Consider the following 22,039-nt stretch of genomic DNA (forward strand, 5'->3'; position numbering starts at 1 on the left):
CCACTGCCCAAAGACTATACATGAACTGACCCTGGGTTCCAACTGCATAGGTAGCAATGAATAGCCTAGTAAGGGCACCAGTGGAAGGGGAAGCCCTTGGTCCTGCCTATTTGTTTTCTAATGAGAGAGAAAAGGGTGTGTGGATTTGGGCAGGGGAAGATCTGGGAGGGGTTGAGGGAAGAGAAACTGTGATCAGAATATATAGTAAAATAAAAAAAATTAGAAAAATAAAATAAGCCTTTCAACTAGTTATTGGTTTAAACTACTGCTGAATTCAAAATTTAAATAGACTACTGGGAGGTGGTATAACTTTGGAGAGTGGGACCTAGCTAGAAAAGTAGGTCTCAGGGAATAAACTCTTCAAGGGTACATATATCTTTTCTTTTCCTCCTTTCTGTTTCTCCTGGGTGTTGTTAAGTAAACAGGGTCTGTCTGCCAAGGTTTTTCTCCTTTGCAATAAGATCTCAATCAATCAATCAATAAATAGAAAAAAAAAGAGCCACTGTCGGTGGACTAGAGCCTCTAAAACCATGACCAAATTGAATATTACATTTTAAAAAATGTCTTTCTCAAATACTAATCAATTGCTGAAACATTTGACTAACCTGTGGGGCTGTTAGGTTACAAACCTGAAACAAAAGGCTGAGGTACCTTTTTAACATCACAAAGTGGACCTGGGAACAAAATTTCCTAGCAAGCCCTCAGTTGCAGGGACTCTTGGCTCACATTCCTTTTCCTGCCCCAACCAGGGGCTTGTACTGCCCTTCCCCCAGCTGCCCTTCCCTATAATCCAGCCATTTTGGTTACCTGCTCTCCTTTTATCTTTGGGCCTCCTGGCCTCTGCACCTGGTTCCCCTACCTCCCCTCTCCCACCCCCTCCCCATCCCCCATGTGGCCTAGCTCAGGGTTGGTCAGTACATTCTGAACCCTCCCAGAGTTCCCTGCATCTCCTTAGGCCCTCCCACATATCTATAATAAGTTTTTTCCTTCACATCATATCTTGGAACAGTCATGTTTCCTTTTTTCTTTTTTCTTTTTCATTCAGATGGTATATAGAAATTGAGTATTTCATACAGTACTCATACTAAATGCTAAATGGTAAAAACACTTTGGAAAATAGTGTCACACTTTCTTTTAAATAACAGCCATTATATTCCGAATATTTATTTCAGATAAATGACATGCTCATGCAAAAACATGTACATGCATTAAATAGTAGTGGAAAAATTCAGATATCATTCAAAAGGTGAGTGATTGAACAGGCCTCGTTATATCTATACTAGGAATACAACGCAGTAATAAAAATGGACTACGAATGAAAATACAAATTTGCTACCATTCAAGTTACTATGTTTAATGAAAGGCCAATTTCTAGATGTTACATTCCATATAGTTCCACTTCTTTAGTTTTCTTACAATGACAAAACCGTGGAAATTGATGCTAGTACTTTATTTCTAAGGGACAAGAATGACAGTGTGTGACAAACAGTGATTCATAATATAAGAAAGGAGTTTATTCATGCTAAGGGAAGAACTCTGTGTCTTCATTGTGGTGATGATTACATGAAGCCATATATTTAATAAAGATTTATAAACACCAATACAGATGGTGAAGACTGGATAAAATTTAGTTTAAAAGACAGTTTAATTTTTTTCTAATGACATTAATATATTGCCATTGGAATCTAGCTGAAGGGCTTACGAGATTTTATGGACTATTTAAAAATCTCCTAATTTTAAGAAGGGTCTGTTTAAAAAGTAAGACATTAATAGATCTGAAAATTGTTTTGGTCACCATTCCTGATTTTATTTACTTTACCTATACTAAAACCCCAGAAACAACTACTGTCATACATTTCTCGTTCATTTGTTCATAATTATTTTATGTTTTATGAACACATATGTAGTCAGAAAATATATGAACATATATCGTTTTCTTCTCTACTTTATATCAATGTTATTATAAAGTAACTTGTTTCTTCAAGACATAGTCATACCAATATTATTATTATGATTCCGTAGTAACATTCCTCCAGATATAAAATTTCATTCATTTCTCTACATAAGACATTTCGACTGTTTTCAATTTTTAAAAATTATTTCAGGAAGCATTATTTTACATTTATTTTTCTAGGGAAGAAGTGAAAGTGGTATGTCACAGGCTATTATCATCTTCACTTTTAATAGAACTGTCAGATGTAGCCCAAGGTTACCCATAATTTTAGTAAAATTAGGTTTATTTCCTCTAAATATTATTTAATAAAGTCAACCGACATAATGGCAGTGTCAAAATGGAATCATATCCAAATACCTGTTTAAAACATAAAAAACCAACAATAAATTTACATTTTAATTTTTACTTGTTAAAATATTTTACTTATAAGATAGAGCAAATGATTAATCAAAAATATTTTTCATCTATTTACTTCTCTACATTCTGAGTCAGTATATATCTGATACTCCACATTCTTTTCCCTCAAAATACCTAATACATTCACATTTATTGTGAGTTATTTTTTCTTCCTTTATAATTCTCTGCCCTTTCCAATGTAAATTAATCAAACAAAACACGGCTTGTTTTATTTCCCTGTCTTAACCGTTGTCCTGATCTTTGGAACAGACAGTGCAAGGACAGAATTAGGTTACTAATACTTTTCATTCTTTTTCCTAGTATATGAGCTCGCACAAAACAGGAGAATAGTTTAGGTTAAATGTTTAAACAGAAGAATGCATTTCTACAAGAAGAGCTTTAAAATTCTTCTCCTGTGTGCACAATCCGTAGAAAAACTATATATATGCTAAAGGAAAAAGGGAAGATGAAAACAAACATCGGGCTTCCAGGGAATTTGCCTAGATCAGAATGCTGAAGTAAGAAATACCAGCAGAACTGTTTCAAGTTACAACTATACTTGCAGAGTCTGTTTCAATAATTTGAAACCCTCAGCTGTGATTTTTGTATTTCCATGTTTGGTTAACAAATACTTCCAAAATGTATTCTGCGTTCAAAAATCCAGTCACCTAGTTTATGAGAGAAGTGTAATAATTAAAGAAAAAACAAGGAATCTACTGTCTGATCCTAGAAACCTTTTGGTTTAGGATTGCCATAATTTTTATTTTAAATTTTTTAGTATACACTAATTATACATATTAATGGAGATCACTGTGATAGTCTACACAGTCTACAACATGAACTGATCGAATCAGAATAATTGGCACTTCTCTCTCCATAGAACTGCTTAAAAATATTTCATGGTAATGAGTCTCAGACCCAGAGCCACATATATGTTATGCAAGCACTCTACTACTAAGCTGTAAGTACTCTACTACTAAGCTGTAAGTACTCTACTACTAAGCTCTGACTTCAGCACCCTCCTTATCATTTATGTTTGGAGCCTACAAACTCCTGTCACCTGGATCTTCACAAAATACATAATAAATTACTATGAACTAGTTAGTTTTGGCTCAGCAGAATTGTTTCTTTGTAATTTCTGGTTTTGTATCTATTGTCCAACCTCTGGCAACCACTATTCTATATTTAGGCTGATGTTTTTATTTTGGAAGTGAAAAAGCAGCAAGATCAGTGAAGTTGTGTAGAAATCAGAAACTTACATCATTTCTGATAGCAATGGTTCAGGATCTGTGGAGAAGTTTGACAAATCCTCAGAAAGTTAAAGACAGAACTTTTTCCGCAGTTGTACCCATTAGCATATGTACAAAAGAAGTGGAAACACGTTAAAAAAGACACATGTACATGAGTGTTCCTAAGTCCTATATTATAATCACAAAATGAGAGAAAAAACCCCAAGCGACCATCAATGGGTAAATATATAAACAAAATGTGGCATAACCATAAAATAATGTACTATTTAGTCATGAAAATAAAATTGTGAAAAATCTATGACATGGATGGACCTGAAAACATACTAAGTGAAATGTGTTACACACACACACACACACACACACACACACACACACACGCACGCACACACACACGAGAGGGCGGGATTCAGAAGGCTGTATTTTGTCACCTTCTGTTCTGGGAAGCCAGGCTGACCAAAGGAAACATGAAATGTTATAATGTAGCTGGGAAATTTTAGAAGGAGAGGATGCAGAAATGAAAAAGAGAAGGGAGGAGAGTCCAAGATTCAAAGTGTCACGCCACACTGAGATTTAAGAAGTGGCCCCACCTGTGAGCCAATGATGTTTGAGGAAATCAAAGTAAACATCCATAATGTGTGATTCTATGAACATCACACAGTACCGGTCTCAGGAAAAAAAGCTAAAAGTACTCAAGAGTATTAGAAAAACAAGACGTGGCGACACTCTGTTGTAAGGCATGCTCTTGCAAGTGCCGACACAATGACGTCTGTATGTAAGTTCTCCCCAGATAGCTTGTGTGGAAGGGAACCGTGGGACCTGGGTTGTGTGTCATGGGAAAGAAGTGGTTAAACAAACAAACAAACAAACAAAAACAAACAAAAAAGCAAGAAGGGGGAGCACCCTGACTTCATGGGACTATCTAGGCGACATTTCCCCGTCATCATCCTATGAGCTGTGTCTCCTCAAATTGCAATGTGTCCGTTTCACTTCAGAGTCCAAGTGAGAAGAGACTTTTTCTTGCTTATGCTGTTTAAAATACGTGTGTGCATGCCACACTGTACAGAGAAACACTAATTCTACAGAGGAGATTGGTCACAGAAAGCAGAGGAGAAGATGGCACGCAGCGGTGCACACGCCGAGCACTAACGTTAGAGGCAGAGCACAATCTCGCAACAGCTATTGCTCACATTAGTCAGGGAATTAAAAGAAACAGTCTCTCATAGAAACTTCCCCACTCTAGCAATGACCACATTTGCTTGGCTTGGGGACCACTCTACTAGTGGACTGTAGCAGCTACTCTGTGCAGTATCCTTTCTAGGTAATACCTAAGTTTTCATGGTTCCCTATTTCTTTGGATTGGGTTTCATTGCAATTTCTGACACGTGTCTGATTCAAATTGTACTTTAGGGATAAATGGAATCAAGGACAAATAAAACACTCTAGTATTCAGCACAGATCCCCTTTACTAAAAAGTGTCCATATGCATGACTCGGGAATATAGGAATTCTTAACAATTCTTAATCTCGTTTTAGAACCACTCAAGTATTCCTTATGGAAATTAGAGATACTATTCAACTCTAGCCTCAGGAATAGCCGTTGCAAAAATTTCTCTAAGCTCAACTGAATCTTATACTTGGCAAATTTGTATTCTCCGTGGTTTTTTTCTTTTTTATTTCAAATGAACAACTAAAGGGAGAAAACTAATTAGTGTTTGATATTCTAGTTTTCTTGAAGCAACCATAAAGGTCTTTTATTTCCTAATTGTTTCTGTGACATAAATATATTTTTAAAAGGTGATTCAGAGACTCTGTTGAAATATTAAGTTACATGACTACTGAGGAACGTACAAAACTGGAACTGAGTTAAGGGCCATCATGATGAGTAACTAAGGACAGGTACGGACAGCACTTAAGAGCATTTTTGCCCGGCTAAAAACAGCCTGCATGAATAACAGACAAAACTTAGATTGGGGAAATCACCCCTGAGAGCAGTAGGTAGATAGATATGAAGGCTTGACAATTTATTGCTCCATGACCTCTACTCTATATTTGAAACAAAATAATCTTTTCCTTCAGGAAAAAAATACTATTTTTTTCATCAGACTTCAAATTAGGCAGATTAAAATATTTTGACCTTCAGCGGTGTATTTAACGTCATTGAACATCAATTCTCTACCTGAACGTACAAATTTTAAAACTCATAGATATATTGTAAAATTTAATTGGGGTAAACTATGTAATTTGCCTTGCACATGGCTTAACACATATTAAGTACCAAATAAATGTTAATTTTTCATATTATTATTTTCAGTAGCAAACATAGTGGAGTGAAAGCTCAAAAATACTGGGTAGGAAGCCAGCCACAGAGACCTTGATTCCTCATCGGGAGAGAAGGATCAGGAATAAGAGCGTTACACTTGGCAAGAGTCCAAACTGCATGACTGCACAAACACTGTAACCGTTCTGTATTCAGACACATTTGAAAGGATTTTTCCAGCATAAATTTCTAAATGTGCTGCTTGTTTTGTAATTCGATCTAGGGCAACAGCAGCAATGCTATCATTGTTTGCCTTTCTACCTTTCAGTCTTGATCTAAGGTATTTGCAGCAGTCTGAAGTGACTAATAAGAAAATTGTTCTCTTCTCCTAAAATAATATTTTATGTTACTTCATTTGATATATGTGTTACAAATAAATATTAATCTTTTACACGTTTGGCCATAAATAATTTACAGAAGTAAATTACCTAATTCTATTTACTGTAGGTAATTCGACACTGTTTTGATTTTAGGAAATTACTTCAGTGAAAGAGAAGTTTATTAACAACATACTGGGTTTCTAATTCTATTACATTTTAAACTTTTTAAATAAAAAAGGTAATATAAAGACCTTAAAAATAATAGGAAACCTTCTCACCCTTTGCTGTTTTACAAATTCGATACTGCCAACTATCATCTGGATAGATATCTGTTAATCTTCAGTTTATAAAGGTAAAAGAGAACAATACTTCCATTCATGTTTAAGTCAAGATCCTAGGGCTAGTGAGATAGCTTAAGAGATAAAGGCGCTTGTAGCCAAGCCTGGTGACCTAAATTCAATCCCCACAGATTCCACTTACATGGTAGAGAGAGAGAACCAACTCCTACAAGTTGTCTTCTGACTCCCATATGTTTACAGTGGCATGTGTGCAAACACACATTTGTGAGCACGTACACGGTAAATAAACATTAAATGTATTCAAAAATAAAACTATTTAGTTCTTTGTCATACTTTGCTTTATCCTTATTGTTTATAAATCTTATATTTCTTATCAGTAATAATATGCACATATGCATTCGTCTTCACTAGAGTAACCTCAAATTATGGAAAGATTAAATTGACTCATATATCATGCACTGCTGCACATTACTACAATAAATTAATTCTCGTGCAACTAAATAGTCTACAGTAGAGTTGTGAGAAAAGATCATTGTTGAAGGGCTAATAATTGAATAAACATGTTATATGTAAGAAGGCTACAGGAAATGATCATGTTACACATGTATGAGCGCTCTGTCTCTGTCTCTCTGTCTTTGTGTGTCTCTGTCTCTGTCTCTCTCTCTCTCTCTCTCCCTCCCTCCCTCTGTGAGTATGTGGTGTGTGTGTATGTGTGTGTGTGTGTGTATGCATGTGTGTGTGTGCATGCTTGTGTGTGTATGTGTGCGTGCGTGCGTTCTTGTGTGTGGGTGCACGCGCGCGTGACCGAATTTTCATTTCTTTCTTCATTATCACTTCTTGGCTCCATACTGTGGATCTGATATCATATACGTCTCCAAGCAAACTTTCATTCCTCAAATGACCTTAGTCTTGTATTTCTTTCTGATTCATAACAGAAGTTTTCTCCAAATTAAATGGTAGTCACAGAGCCTATCACTTAATGGATCTTGATTCAAAATTTGTTTCCTTTCTTTAAAGCTCCATCTAATTTTCAACTCAGTGCAGGATTCATTATTAGAACATCAATTAAAAAAAAGAACATCAATGATAGTTCATATATCTGTCATTGATTAAGCACTTCCTAATTTTTTTAAGAAAAGCTTTCTACATTGGGAGTTAAAAAAGTGTTTCTGAAAATGACCTAACATTTACATTGTTCTACCAAATTATCAAGTGCAACACGTTTTAACAGTAAATATTCCTTGTTATTCTATCTCTATTAAACCACATTTCAAAATGTTGCACCTGTGTAAGTTACCCAATTCAATGCAATATCCCAAATATCAGTGCCAAAACCAGAAATGCATACCCTTTCTACATTAATAATATTTTTACAGTATGGTGTCAGGAAATGCACTTTGTGTTCACTGGCTACAGCTATTAAACTATCTGGAAATGACTTCCGGGAAGGCAGCCAGGTCCTTGGGCTTAGAGGCCAAACTTAAGGAAGACAAAGGTAATACAAGAAGTGAAACTATACCACCTAATCTAAAGCATTATTATAATATGCTTAGAGCTGTGATTTTCAACTATCTTTGGTGAACTACTTTATTTAAAAAATGTAATCTGCTATGGACTTTGATAAAATATTAAATCATGAACAGAGATGTACTATTATCATGAAACAATCTAAAATTTTCTAAATGCAATCTGTATACTCTAGTAGTATACTCATCATTCTTAGATATTCTGTATAAATACCACTCATAGACCAGGAACACTTTGGGAACTGGTCCCTGACAAACACTGTTTTACAGAGGGGAAAAGGTAGGAATTATGTTTTGCATTCTAATACTTTGAACAAGCTTCTCATGACATTAGATAGATAGATAGATAGATAGATAGATAGATAGATAGATAGATAGATAGATATGTTCTAGATGTTTGTGTACCTTAGATAAAATTGGTAACCATACATAATGAAATAAGAAATACTTGATGTAAGGATACTATCAATAAAAACAATAAACATTGTAAATAATAAAGTAATTACTTATGCGGTCCTAAGTAATATGACAGAGAAAATATTTGTACTTAGGTAGATTGTATCCAATATCAATTTTCATAGTTATTTAAGGATTGAGACTTTCACTGGTTCCATTTTTTTCTATCTAAAAACCCAAATACCACCAGAAGATATTAAGAAGAATCAATGAGTTAGAGAAATGTAGTCAACATAGAATTCAAGTAGAGATTTTTATGAAGATACAACTTAATTTATTATGTGAATGATGCTATTAGACCAGTTAAGGTAAAGACAAACTTTAGTAAATGACAATAGTAACAAAAGTAGTTTAGAAAACATGGCCATTAGTTAAAGAATCCAGTAACAGATATTATAGGTTTAAGTAAAGAATAGATGGTATAAAATAGCCATCAAAGACCTGGTTATGAAAAGAATGTGACTGGAACAGATTAAAGTTAAATGAAGACCAAATCAGTTAATATGGAAATGGAACAGGTTGAGTACAGGACTTACTCAGGCTCTGCTTTTTCTCCTCATGTGAATATGGTGGCTTGAGGAAGGGTGAAGGTGTCAGTAAGTATATGCTCGAGAGTCATTGTAACTATGGACTCTAAAATTCAAAGTAAAGTAAGGCAAGCAAGTAAAAATATGGAGGTAGTATATGACAGACAGCAAAATGTTATTGAAGCCAGTGCATTACAGGATCCATTCAGGTAAAGAACATGCGGGCAGTAGGATATTATGACAACTGAATAAAAATGTTAGAAGAAATTATGTGAAAAAGAGATTTTGAAATTAAGGTTATGCATATATATACTATAGTTATTTATAAAAGGAAGGCTACCCAAACAATTTTGAAGTTTAGTTTCTGGAAACAACGGCCAGGAGTGTTGCTACTTTCCTTATAGGAAAAACTATTGCTTCTGCATTACAGGCCAAGAAATTTACCGCAACACCTACTGCTGCCAGCACTGAGCCACTACTCTATTAAGAACTTGCCCTTGTAATTTCTGTCATCCTCCAGAGCCAAGTTTCTTTTCCACATCCTCTTCCAACCAAAATGGAAATCATATAGTGCTGCTTTATGCACATTGAAATTGTGCATCCAAGTTTGATGTTAAGACATCTGATTGTTAGAATTTAAATCATATACCTCCATTGTAGTTTCAAGACAAAACTAGAAGTCTTTTCGACTTCAACATTTAAAAGATACTAATTATTATTATTTAAGAATTTATATATATATAAAAATAAACGAATAAACATCTTTCTTTTATTAACTTGAGTATTTCTTATTTACATTTCGAATGTTATTCCCTTTCCCGGTTTCCAGGCCAACATCCCCCTAACCCCTCCCCCTCCCCTTCTTTATGGGTGTTCCCCTCCCCATCTTCCCCCTATTACCGCCTTCCCCCCAACAATCACGTTCACTGGAGGTTCAGTCTTAGCAGGATCAAGGCCTTCCCCTTCCACTGGTGCTCTTACTAGGATATTCATTGCTACCTATGAGGTCAGAGTCCAGGGTCAGTCCATGTATAGTCTTTAGGTAGTGGCTTAGTCCCTGGAAGCTCTGGTTGCTTGGCATTGTTGTACATATGGGGTCTCGAGCCCCTTCAAGCTCTTCCAGTTCTTTCTCTGATTCCTTCAACGGGGGTCCCGTTCTCAGTTCAGTGGTTTGCTGCTGGCATTCGCCTCTGTATTTGCTGTATTCTGGCTGTGCCTCTCAGGAGAGATCTACATCCGGCTCCTGTCAGCCTGCACTTCTTTGCTTCATCCATCTTGTCTAATTGGGTGGCTGTATATGTATGGGCCACATGTGGGGCAGGCTCTGAATGGGTGTTCCTTCTGCCTCTGTTTTAATCTTTGCCTCCCTATTCCCTGCCAAGGGTATTCTTGTTCCCCTTTTAAAGAAGGAGTGAAGCATTCACATTTTGATCATCCGTCTTGAGTTTCATGTGTTCTCTGCATCTAGGGTAATTCAAGCATTTGGGCTAATAGCCACTTATCAATGAGTGCATACCATGTGTGTTTTTCTGTGATTGGGTTACCTCACTCAGGTTGATATTTTCCAGTTCCAACCATTTGCCTATGAATTTCATAAAGGCATTGTTTTTGATAGCTGAGTAATATTCCATTGTGTAGATGTACCACATTTTCTATATCCATTCCTCTGTTGAAGGGCATCTGGGTTCTTTCCAGCTTCTGGCTATTATAAATAAGGCTGCAATGAACATAGTGGAGCACGTGTCTTTTTCATATGTTGGGGCATCTTTTGGGTATATGCCCAAGAAAGGTATAGCTGGGTCCTCAGGTAATTCAATGTCCAATTTTCTGAGGAACTTCCAGACTGATTTCCAGAATGGTTTTACCAGTCTGCAATCCCACCAAAAATGGAGGAGTGTTCCTCTTTCTCCACATCCTCGCCAGCATTTGCTGTCACCTGAGTTTTTGATCTTAAAATAAATGAATAAAAATCTTTTAAAAGTGGGAGGGGGAGACTGGAGAGATGGCTGAGTGGTTAAGAACACTGACTGCTCTTCCAGAGGTCCTGTGTTCAATTCCCAGCAACCACACGGTGGCTCACAACCATCTGTAATGGGACCTGATGACCTATTCTGGTGTGTCTGAAGACAGTGTGCTCACATATATAAAATAAATAAAAATCTTTTAAAAGAATTTCCTAAATTTATAAGGTATTATATGGTTAGTACTATAATTATATATTTATATTTAGTACTATACTAGTATTGTATAATCATTACAGGCAAAAATATTCCAAATAGCTACAATTTTTAAAACAACTGCCAAAAAATTATACCTCACTAGAAAAATGACTAGCAATCAAATTTGATGATACACTTAGTTATCAAAAGTATGAAAAAATGAGCATTCTAATAAACTCCTAATTGGTACCACGAAATGTTGGAAACTGTTTGGAAAGCAATTTGGAAAATTTGACCAAAATAAAAAATCCATTTATTCTTTGCCCAGTATTTTTAGACTAGAAGTTTAGCTTATAAATATTTTAGCAAAATGTTCAACATGCATGATGTTTGTTGTACTTCTAACCATAATACCAAAATCTAAGTATTGTCTACATGTTTTTCAGACACCAACTGGAACTTTGATAAAAGAGTCATTTATGCCAGGAGTCTTTTTACATGAATATTAATGAGCTGCCCCAATATATTATTTTAAAATATACAGTAAAATTTACTTATTTAATGTCCACAATTCAATGGTTTGGGTTATAGTCACACAGTTGTGCACTCTTAACACTTTCAAGGAAGAGACCTCGTATTCATTATCAATCACTTCCAACTCCCCCTCCTTAAGCCTCCCAAACCTCTCTCTATATATAATATATTATTATATATATTATATATCTGCCTACTATGGACATTTCACAGGAACTATATCATACAGTCTGTAACCTTTGTGTCTGGCTTATTTAAATTCAAAAATCATGTATGTATTAATTTTTTATGGCTGAACGCCGTTCCATTTTGTTTATCTGCTTAGCGTTTCAGCTAGTCTTAGTTGGATATTTCCGTCTTTTGGTTAATTCTCAATAATTTTGCTATTAAACATTAATGCATGCATTTTATATAGGTATATGTTTTCAAAACTACTATAGGTATATGTTTGAATGTATATATACTACTAGCATTGCTAAATCATATTATGACTTCATACTTAACTTTTGGAGAAATTTTCAAACTGCTTCTAAAGTGGCAGCATCGTTTACAATCTCACCAGCCATGTAAGTTTTCCATTTTCTTCACTAGCACTATTCCTGTCAAGCATCTATATGGTACTTGCTTTGATTTTAGCCATTCTAGTGGATGCAGAGTTACATATAATTATGTTTTGGTTTGCATTTTGCTAATGACTGATGATTTGAGCGCTTTTACATCCACACATGGGTTGCTAATGTGTCTTATTGGGGAGGTTCTGTTCAAAATCTTTGACCATTTTCCATCTCACTTCAAATTTTATTCTCGAGCTGAAAGAGTCCTTTATTATAGATATAAGTGACATTTACAACATCAATTGCAAAAGTTTTCCCTTATTTCAAATGTGTGCGTTACTGATGATAGTTTCACTAGAAAAAACGTTTTTAAGGATTTTTTAAAAAAAGATTTCAACTTGTCTATCTTTTCGTCTGTCCCTTAGTTTTGTACATAAGAAGGTTTGTGTAATCCAAAGTCACAAATATTTATTCCTTCTTAGTTTTAACTTATGTATTTAGGGTTGTATAATCCAAGGTCACAAATATTTACTCCTATGCCTTCTTAGCTGTGATCTACTTCTAGTTAAATTTTTTTCTGTATGGCTTGAAGTAAGGGTCAAACTTCATTCTTTGGCAGGTGGCCACTCCGTTTCATAGTGTTGAAAAGACTATTCTTTTCTCATTATATGACACCTGTATTATTTTAGGCAATCAACTGACAATAAACTCAATGTTTTATTTTTAGATTCTCATTTATATTTTCTGTCTCTGTTTCTCTCTGCATCTCTCTGTCTCTCTGTCTCTATCTCTCACACACATACACAAACACACACGGGGGGGGCGGAGGAGGCTATTTGGTAGCAATAGTGGGGAAAACAAAGTATTTATAGTAGCTCATGATAATCTATTGTATGTCTATATCTACTCCATACTTTCCACCTATAATGTGTGTACTATTCTTTTCTCATTATATGATGCTTGTACTATTTTAGGCAATCAACTGACAATAAGCACAATGTTTTATTTTTAGATTCTCATTTACAATATCAGAATTTACAATATCTGTAAAAATTTGCTGTTTGACATAATGTGATTTACTATATCTTTGCTGGCTTCAAATGATCCATCCTAAAATAAGAATGGTTGGCACTTTCATTTATGGATACATAACTATATCTATATAATATTTCCTTGAATATATAATGTATTCTAAAAGAGAATAAATAATCAACAAATACAAGGATGTCATTAATATTATATGTGAACCAAATGACATTGTAAGAAGGCAAATATAGTTGTCTTTAGCCTGAGAAGATTTTATAGATAACTAAACAAAACTTCTTATTTTTAATCTTGAGTATTTGTCCTTTCCTGACCTATTATAAAATATTCCAAAAAAAGAAAAGAATTCCTAAGGGAATATTTTTAAGTTAGTAGCATCAAGAAGAAAATGAGAGAGGAGGATAAGGAGAAAAGAAAGGAGAGAAGAGAAATAGAAAATAAAGACAACCAGAAAGTAAAGAGACCAACAAGGCAAGGGATATAAAAGCTGTTGTGGTTGGAGAGAGGAAGTTTAATATGAATAATGTTAATTACTAGTAGGAGGGGGTCAGGGAGACCTTGAAACACAAAGCTAAAACTTTTGAAGTTTAAAAGAAAAAGATGTTTGGAATAAAAATAATGCTTAAGTTTAGTTCTGGGTAGAATGTAAGTTCTGAAAATAAACTACTTTCAGAGTCAAAGGCTGTTGTCACCTACAACAGACTGACCTGCTTGCAAAAGAGAGGACAATGTGAATATTTCCGCCATCTTAGAGGCCCTGATGTTTACAGACTATTTTCCCACAGTTTTCTCCTTTTCTCATTCCCAAATTATAAAATTTCTAATTAATGTGAAGAAAAAGAAGTTATAGAGCTGAATAAAATGAAATAAATATTGGTACATATGTGGAGCAGTAAGGTGTCCTGCTAAGTTGAAACCAGGATCCAAACATCACAGAGTCAGATATTTAATATAATATTAACTACCTTCTTGATACACTTCTGAGACATGGAGTAGACAAAAGGCTCAATGATAATATAATAAATATGTAAAAGAAAATATTTAAAACATCCTGGAAGTGTCGAGATCATGGCTACAGAAATGTCATCTCTGTGGGACATAGTAAGTTTTTATAGGGTACACGCATGCGTGCGTGCACGCGCACACACATACACACACACACACACACACACACACACACACACACACACACACACAGGTCCAAGACAGGATATATTAGTAAAAGAAAGATAATTCATGACTTGGGCCATCTAAATATAATTGCATGTAAAGGAAGTTAGAAATGAGGAGGTATTTCTTCCTTTTCACTAAGAGCAAATTTAATATCTTTCCCTTTGAAAATACATGAGAATTATGGTTTGTTTAGATGCACACACATGGGGTTGGGGATTTAGCTCAGTTGTAGAGTGCTTACAAGGCCCTGGATTCAGTCCTCAGCTCTGGGAAAAAGAAAGACAAAATAGATGTGCATGCACACACACACACACACACACACACACACACACACAAAATGTTGGGAAATTATAGGTGAAGCCTTTCACAGAAATTGGAGAAAAGCAGGACTAAAAATAAGTATTTTTAAGGACTAAAAATAAATATTTTTAAGGATTAAATATTTAAAAATAAGTATATTAAGGACTATTTTCTGTACTAAAACAGAACCAGAATTTTGATTTTCAATTTTGTAATTCTTTTAATTTTCAATTTATTTTTTATGTACATTGGTATTTTGTATACATGTGTTTCTGTGTAAGGATGTCAGACTCCCTGGAAATGGAGTTACAGGCAGTCGTGAGCTACCATGTAGGTGCTGGACATTGAACCGGGTCCTCTGAAGAGCAGATAGTTCTCCTAACCACTGAGTCATCTCTCTTACCCCTCAATTCTGGATTCTTATTATACCCAATCTCTACTCATTTTTCTATTATTTTTGAGATTATAATTACATCAAATCTCCCTTCCTTTTTTCCTCTCCAAACCCTCTCATAGATTTCTTTGCCCTCTTTCAAATTCATGACCTCTTTTCCATTATTTAGTGTTACACACACACACACACACATACACACCCTTCTTTATCTGTAAAATACTACTTTTCCACTTTCTGTTTTAAAATGCATTTATTAACCAATGTCAACACATTAAGTGAAATCTATACATTACTAGTCAGAGAAGATTATAAAATCCCAGAATGCATATAGAATGGAATAGTCAATAAGGGTGTGCATATAGGCTAAACTCAACACCTTTTTACAGATTTATGGTTGCAGTTGGGGGGTGTGTATGTTTGTTTGTTTGTTTGTTCGTTTGTTTGTTTTTTCAGACAGGGTTTTTGTGTGTAGATCTGGCTGTCCTAGAACTCACTCTGTAGACCAGGCTGGTCTTGAACTCACAGAGATCTGTCTGCCTCTGCCTCCCAGGTGATGGGATTAAAGGCATGTGCCACCACCACCTGGCTGCAGACCTTTTTTAATAATAATTTCTAAAACAATCTTTTGTAATTTCCCCTAAGACATTTACAAAGCCATGTCATAGTTCCTCTCACATTTTTTTCTGTTTTATCTACAATGTTTAAACATTGTAACTTTAGTAACTTAGAAATATGCAGCCCTGTTGACAGAGACAAGGAGCCAAAGTAACAGGAATATTACTTTTATGCAGCTGTCAGTTATAGTACAACTCTAGAATGATTTTTACACCAAAATATTTACACAATAACTTGTTTCGTGTCTACTCTTCCTATTCTAGACTCCTTCAATAGCTTCCTAGTTGTTTCCCTGCTTCTCTCTTGCTTTGATTATTTACTTACTTGATTTCTTTTTTTTAAAGATTTTATTTATTTTATATATGTGAGTACACACTGTCACTGTCTTCAGACACGCCAGAAGAAGGCATCAGATCTCATTACAGATGGTTGTGAGCCACCATGTGGTTGCTGGGATTTGAACTAAGGACCTTTGGAAGAGCAGTCAGTGTTCTTAACCGCTGAGCCATCTCTCCAGCCCCCTACTTACTTGATTTCTATGGTGCCGGGCACTGGACACAAAGGACCATATGAGCTGGACTACTCCCCAAGTTCTTACTACTCAATGTTTTTCTTTTAAGACAGATAAATTTCACCCAACGAGGGAAGCTTTTTATTACTACCATATATAAAATAGCAATTCCCCACACTTTCTATACTGCTTGAAAGGGAATGGAAGGGCTTAAACAGATGACTCAGGTATTAAAGGCTAGGTCCACAACCAAAATGTCAAGAGAAAGAAAAATAACGAATGTCAATATTTGATATAAAGTTAGATATGTGAGTTTAGAATTCAGTTAGGAAGTCTGCACCAGATCTGGAAGTTTCCAATTTTCTAGGCAAGGTGACTGACTAGTTGTCTAGAAGTGATAAAAAAGCATAATACATTCAAGAATCATATGAAACTTCTGATGTTGGTAAGTCACTAAGTCTCCTTTGTTTTACTTTCTATACCTGTCATTTCCTTTGTCTGTACTATCCCTACCATAATTAAGGCCATAATCATGCCTAATTCTGGTTCATCGACATGTTATATTACCGGTTATATTTTTACATGCCCTTTATTGTATGCTTTTAATAACGAGGATAAGTCCATTAGCCAGTTCATTCAAACAGCATAGATTGGTGCTTTATAACAGTGTATTCTGCTACATTCATCCCTGCATCTCTCACATCAAGCATATTATCTGATGTTAAGTAGGCAATTTTCATATCATTTTATTGAATTACATTGAAACATCCTATATCATAGAGGCAGAATTTTTCCCTAGAAGTAACCACAATGCTTGTCTCACTTATATTCTGAGAATATACTGAGCTTATTTAAAGCTAACTTTATATCATAGTCTAATATAGCATCTAAAATAATCATCATCAGACACTATAATTATATAACTAATCAAATTCTATATTATAAACAATTTTTTCTTGTGTGGTGATCAGAAAAGGAAACCAGATCCTCTAGAACTGAAGTTAGAAAGAGTTGAGTCTGCTGTGTAGATGCTGGAATAAACTGGGTCCTCTGGAAGAGTAACTGGTAACTTTATCCACTGAGCCATCTCTCTAGCCTCCTCAAATTTATATTTAAATGTTATCTTTACTCCCAGTAGTAGATTAGATGTGTTTCTTTTTGTTTCTTTCCAAAATAATTGATATCCTTTAATATACTTATCTATTTTCTACCTTTACTACTAAATTATGATATCCATGGAATAAGATGTTCATCTGTTGTTTATATCTTAATGAATACCATATAATTATGTAATAATATTATATTTATATTAATATATAATTTAACTGGACAAAGTGATACATTCCTGTAATCCCAACAACTTGGGAAGCTGAGAAAGAAGTGTCGCCATGAGTTCAAAGCTAGCTTGGGCTGCATAGCCAGTATCAGATCTATCAGAGCAACATAGCATGATTCTTTCTCAAAATTAAAAATTAATATATACATATAACTATTTCATTTATTATTATACTTAATTTCTATCCTAGTTCCCAAACCTGGTACAGATTTGGCTCTCAGTACATTTGCTGATTGTTTACTTAATCAAGGATCTCATACTTTACTAAAGAAATATAATAGAATATTTAAATTATATTAAAGTATGATAAAGAGAAAAAAATGTAAGTTTGCTAATTATATATATTTACTTACTTCTTTTCTATAGTTAACAGTTATAGAATACTTCTCTTATAAGAGTATTATATTCTGCATGTATTGTGGTCACTGGATTAATGTGTATTCGTGTTCTATATGCCACTGACTATCTTGAGAGTATGCCATTTTGAGTTGAATCTTTTAAGTGTTTTAAATTGACTGTCAGAAATTAAAAATCATAATAATATCTACCATTTATTGAGCGCTTATATTACTTTCTATTTACATCATTTTAAGTTACTCAGTTTTTTAACAAATTAATGTCTCAGTTTCACAAGCAGATAATGTAAGAGTCAGAAGTCTTAAGTAACTAAGCCAAACATCACACAGCTACTAATTAATGGAACCGGTTGTAAAGCTACATCTGACTCTAAAGCCTTCTCTAGAATAACTTAGCAACAGAGTTGTTTTCTGTGACTCTTGGAATTCACCAGGATCAAGCTATGGCTTCAGGTGCTTAAGTTCTTTTTGTCAGCAGTGTAATTCCAGGTAAAATTGTAACAAGAGTAAAGCTTGTAGCTGTCCTTTGCTTTAAAATACAACAAAGGCAAAGCTTGTGACTGTCCTTTGCTCTAAAGTACACAACATGCTTTGGTTCAGAATGTCAATCCTTGCAAATTCCACTGGGATTTAACTCTAACAAATACTTTCAACCCCCTATTCATCATCTCTTTTTTTTCCCCCACTAATTCCTTCCTTTTATTTCCCAATTCACTAGCTTCCCTGTGTGGATGAAATCTTATAACCATGCCGAACTTTTCTGTTTTCTTTCAACCTATTGATGCTTAACTTTCTGCTCTACTAACAAACCTTTTCTCAATGACTTACCTAGAGTGAGTATAGCCTAGAACGATGGCTAAATGAAGCCAGATATTTTAAACCTTTCTCCTAATTTCATGTTTTTATTGAAACATTATAACACTGAACTGTTCTAATCTCTTTCCCACATATGAAGACTTGCTATTCGGTTTCTATACTGGTTCTTTATCCTTTTGCCCTCTGACTTTCTACATGGTACACAATTCTTTATATTATATTCCTGTATTTCAGAAGTTTCATCTTTTTTAAAAAAAGAAATCCAATGATCTCTTCCATGTTAACAGGTCCTAAATTTCTGTGTTCTGGTTTTTCTTTCAAAACTGAATCCCATATTATTAAGTTTATACTACATGTTCTTACTTAAAGACATCTCCTGATCCCTTTGAGTTCTATTTGCCCAAAATAATTCAAAGATCTTATCATCTTTTGGGTCTGTTGTACAAGTGTGGATGCTTCAGTCCCACTTAGAAGGGGGAACAGAATACTCACAGGAGGAAATACGGAGACAAAATGTGGAGCACAGATAAGCCATCCAGAGACTGCCACACATGGGGATCCACTTCACATGCAGTCACCAAACCCAGACAACATGGTGGATGCCGAGAAGTGCATGCTGACAGGAGCCTGATATAGCTGTCCCCTGAGAGGGGGACAAATACAACTGATTTCCTCAGTGTAGGGGAATGTCAGGGTATTGAGGTGGGAGTGGGTGGGTGGGAGGGAGAGCATCCTCATAGAAGGGGGATGGAGGATGGAAAAAGGGGTTGCTAGAGGGGAATCTGGGAAAGGGATAACATTTGAAATATAAATCAAGAAAATATCCAATAACTGGAAAAATAAAAGAATATTGGCCCAAGCATCCAGAGACCTGGGTTCTTTTGCTGACTCTGCTTCCACTTCATATTTTATTTCATCAACAGAGTAAAATCACGATAGTCACAATTCAGAGTACCTTAGGGGCACATCGTTGACTATTCAGTGAGCTAATCTTAGTTGTAAAGAGAAGATATACATAACCTACTTACAGATTAGAAGAGATAAATTCCTGGCTGGGAAATATAGCTCAGTAGAGTGCTTGCTTAGAATGCACGAAGCCCTAGGTTTACAGCATATATATGGCATGACGCCTGTGATTCCAGCACTTCAGTGATAGAGGCAGCAGGGTCAGGAGTTCAAAGTCATCCTTGATTGCATTCGGAGGGGATTCAAAGTCAACCTAGACACGCATAAAGATAAAACAGATCGTTTAAAAATTGATAAACTCCATGAAAGCACACTCCTCTGCTGTGAAACTACAAATGATAAGATGTTGAAGATGTTATGCAGGACATCACATTTGAAGTGATCTTTAAGGTAAAATAAGAATCCATAGGTTAATGTAAAAGAATAATCAGGGTAAGCAAGGAAGTCGGAATCTTGAGTACAGTTTTATAATGGGTGTTTGATAGTATAGTTGTAAAGTTTTGTTCTAGCCCAAGCACTATTTTAAGCTCGCCTTTCCCTTCTGCCTTCTCAATATGGTAATTGTTACTCTTAACACCATCCTCACTTGCCATTTTCACTGTCAAGTCCCTAATCTATTCCTTACCATTTTTTTTTGTTTAAAATTTCTACAGGGTGTTCTAAATTTCTAAATTAGCTGACCTAATTCAAATATCTCCCTACCCAATGTATTGTGTGTCTTTTTAAATTTTTAATTTCTCTCTCTCTCTCTCTCTCTCTCTCTCTCTCTCTCTCTCTCTCTCTCTCTCTCTCTCTCTGTATTCAAATATCTTCCCCAATGTATTATGTGTCCTGTGTGTCTTTTTAAAATTTTAATCCCTCTCTCTCTCTCTCTCTCTCTCTCTCTCTCTCTCTCTCTCTCTGTGTGTGTGTGTGTGTGTGTGTGTGTGTGTGTGTGTGTGTGTGTAGAAGACAGTTTGTAAGAGTTGGTTCTCTCCTGCCATGTGGGTTCTGGAGTTCGAACTCAGGCCCTCCGGCTGAACAGCAAGCACTTTTACCTAGTGAGCCATTTCACTTGCCTCATCCCACCTCTCTTTCTTAACATGGTTTATTTTTATACTTTATTACTTTGTTCAAGATTTTATTTCTGATTTCTAAAACATTAAGTCTAAATTATTCTGCCTGTCATTCAAGTTATTCTCCAACATTACACATTTCATTCCTATTTTCAATATATCTCTTATATAAGACAGTTTGAGTATGTCATTCTCAGGACTCCAAGTGCTAGTGGTGGCTCCTAACGATTACTTTCTACATGTACCCTTCATGCTAATTATGTATAACTATTCAGGCTTCTTTGTTGCCCAGATACTAATTTCTTATGTGAGTTTACACTGCTTTTGTAACCCCTATGATGATTTTACTCAGGTCTTATCTTTTTTAGTCTGTTTAATGTTTAAACATATTCTTTCTCCTTTAAAGACTTAACTGCCATAAGAGAAGTGACCTGAGCAATCAGTCATTATGAAGTCTTTAAAGATGTGATTAATTTATTATAAAATCACAATTGAGAGATCACTTTTTAGAATAGTAAGGGAAATATATGGAGGTCAGACTGATTTTATGATCTTCTTCAAGGTTATTTAATTTTTGGAAATCAACAGCTTGGGCTGATGTGTGTTGAGATAGTATCTAAAAAAATCACTTGGAATGGAATTAATGTTATTAAGGTATTTTATTTAAAAACAAGAAGGGGCTGGATTGAGAAGAGAGTTGTGTTAGCTTCTAATTCTCACACTGTCACAAGCTGCTTGCATTATCATCAGCAATTTAATGAATCTGTCCAATCTGTTTCTCAAAAAATATACTATTCATGAAGGCTTTTCTTAAATGCCCTGTTAGAAAAATCTAATAGTTCTGCTACATAACCCAGGCTGAATTTTGTAACATTTCAACGTGAATTTTCTGTCTAAAATTGTACTTATCTGATAATCTATCACAAATCATCCAACTACAAAAGTAACTTGGGAACATAGTAGCTTGAAAAGCAAAAATCAAGAAGTTACCCAGGTTTATTTCCAAGAGTCATCTAAGTATTCATTCAATAAGCATTAATTGTGTGGGCGGTGTATCAGTCTCTAGAGATACAGCAGTAAAGACAAATGCAACAAATGTTGTATGTGCCACCAGTGGTAACTGTGTAACATGGGAAACAGTCATAGCAAAAATTGGAAAATTCTGCGATTAACAGTATTCAA

The 22,039-nt window shown here is 35.1% G+C and overlaps 1 protein-coding gene across 5 annotated transcripts in view; it reads right to left on the reverse strand.

Annotated features, from left to right (window-relative positions):
* The window catches only part of LOC134481269 (uncharacterized), a 153,480-nt gene that overhangs the window by 126,629 nt on the left and 4,812 nt on the right, over nt 1–22,039 (reverse strand). For all 5 annotated transcript variants that reach the window (XR_010056729.1, XR_010056728.1, XM_063271876.1 and 2 more), the window contains exon 2: nt 19,865–20,055. The gene's annotated coding sequence lies outside the window, so the exon portion shown is untranslated. The remainder of the gene's footprint in view (nt 1–19,864; nt 20,056–22,039) is intronic.

The sequence above is a fragment of the Rattus norvegicus genome, chromosome 12 (assembly GCF_036323735.1).
Source record: "Rattus norvegicus strain BN/NHsdMcwi chromosome 12, GRCr8, whole genome shotgun sequence".
NCBI classification, from domain to species: domain Eukaryota; kingdom Metazoa; phylum Chordata; class Mammalia; order Rodentia; family Muridae; genus Rattus; species Rattus norvegicus.